The sequence below is a fragment of the Manis pentadactyla genome, chromosome 10 (genome assembly GCF_030020395.1).
Source record: "Manis pentadactyla isolate mManPen7 chromosome 10, mManPen7.hap1, whole genome shotgun sequence".
NCBI lineage: Eukaryota > Metazoa > Chordata > Mammalia > Pholidota > Manidae > Manis > Manis pentadactyla.
In genome coordinates, this window is record NC_080028.1 from 30905341 (window position 1) to 30907603 (window position 2263).

The 2263-nt window shown below is 43.8% G+C and overlaps 1 pseudogene; it reads right to left on the bottom strand.

Moving 5' to 3' along the window:
- Nucleotides 1–1072: 1072 nt before the first annotated feature.
- On the bottom strand, nt 1073–2011 carry LOC118907731 (olfactory receptor 8S1-like; annotated as a pseudogene).
- Nucleotides 2012–2263: the final 252 nt, after the last annotated feature.

Here is a 2263-nt window from a genome sequence, read left to right on the forward strand (position 1 = left end):
TTCGCTATTTCTGTAGCAAAACCTTCTATTAAATCTTGCTGTCATCAGTCTGGACTCCGGCATTTATTTGGCTTTCTTGACCTAACAAATAACCTAATAGCAGTTTCAACCTCCTCCCAGAAATGTAGTCAGTCAGGAATTTTCTGATCAGCACTGATAAAATAATCTGTCATATGTGTCCTCTCCATCCCCAAAGGAAAATGAGCACATCCACCTAATGGGACCTTTATCATTGCATCTTCACACAGATAGCTTTGGAATGGGTGTGGCATGATCTTTTAGGACACTAACTAGATGTGTCCAAGCAACACTGCTTGATGTATTGATAAATGAAACCTCTTTCCAGCATGTGTCCTCCAGTCTAGGAAAGTATTTAAGATTTTCCAAATGAAGGGGCTTTGGAGCATTTCGCCAAAAATCCTCCCAGGTAAGTTCACTGGCTGTAACCCTCAGAAAGACTACGAATAAACTCTGTTTCTTAAGTATAAGAGTTGTGCTGATTTCAGTCGACAGTAGATTTTTCTTTCCACAACCAAAATTTAAATTTCATATCTTACCCTCATCTTACTGTATTGGGGAGAAATTATGTAGTTCTGTTAAGTAACCTGGTTGACGGTATTTGTCTGTGGCTATTTACATTAACTGCAATTCCTCCAATAAGATTTTATCATGAAGCATGTGGCTGAATATTGATTAATGTTAAATATTTTTAATGAAATACAGGCAGACTTTCTGAATCTTTTATTATTAAAGTGGTCAGGTAGACATTTTTGTGGATTTTATTCTATGTTTTTGAGAACTCAGATCATCTGTGTATCTCACCTTTTCACCATAATTTTTTTGTTGTCTCATCAATGTACTTACTGAGGAATGTCTCTACATTCTTTTCCAATCAACAGAATGGAGGTCTAAAATAAATACCTTGACATTTATAGAAGCAAGAACAAAGACTGGGGTGCTCAGAGAAGCTCGGGATCTTTTGTGCACAATGCTTGACACTGTGGAGTGGGAGGGTGAGTGAACATAAGAGGAAATTTAATCTTGCAATTTTATTGAGCAAATGAATCTTAGTTCACCACCTAAGGTATTGCAAATTTTTCTCCAATGACCTTCTCACAGCTGTCTTTACCTCCTTGTTCTTGAGGCTGTAGATGAGGGGATTCGGCATGGGTGTGACCACACTGTACTGCAGAGAAGTGAGCAAATCCAGGGAGGAACTAGAGGGAGGCAGGAGATAGCGGATCAAACCCGAACCAAAGAACAGGATCATTGCAATAAGGTGGGAGGAGCAGGTGGATAAGGCCTTACTCCTGCCTGTGGTGGAGCTCATGCTCAGGATGTCGCGTATTATACGGGCATAGGAAAAGAAGATTGGGAGGAAGTTTCCAAGCCCAAGTAGTACAGTAGAGAAGGACAAGATGCTGACATTCATAGATACATCAGAGCAAGACAGAGGGAAGAGGGAGGGCAGCTCACAGGTTTAGTGGTGGATGGTGTGGGCATCACAGAAGTTGAGCTCAGCACCCAAGAGCACTATGACAAGTGCATTGAGAGAGGCCAGGCTCCAGGAGCCCCACACCAGCCTCACACAGAGCTTGTTGCTCATCACCTGGCCGTAGACTAGAGGGTGGCAGATGGCAGCATAGTGGTCATAGGCCATCGCTGAGAGCAGGCACGCTTCATTTCCTGCAGTGAGAAACACAAAGAAGACCTGGACCAGGCAGCCCTCCACTGATATGGTTTTCTTCTCTGACTGCAGGTCCTTCAGCAGCTTTGGCACAGTGACAGAGGAGAAGCAGAGGTCCAGGAATGACAGATTGCTCAGGAAGAAGTACATGGGCATGTGAAGGTGGGAATAGGAACTGATCAGCTGCAGCAGCGACACATTCCCAGTCAGGGTCAGGAGGTAAATCCCCAGGAAGAGTACAAAGAGCAGGGCTTGGAAGTGGGGGTTGTCATACAGCCCTGAGAGAACAAACTCGGAGATGATGCTGTGGTTCCTCAAGGCCATTCGTGATGATGTTTCCCTGGATTAAGATAGAAACAGGATGAGATCACCTGTCTCCTTCAGAGCATCACCCCTCTTCTCACACATCCCCCGCCCTCTCTGGAGGCTGTGCTGAGACACTCAAAGTCACTCTCACTGTATCTGAGGAAGATGTTTTATTATGGTTTGTCAGTTGCTATCTTGGAATACAGTCTTCACACGCTTGTGGATTCCCATTTCTTTTCTACAGGAATGTCACTGGGGAAATAAATTCAT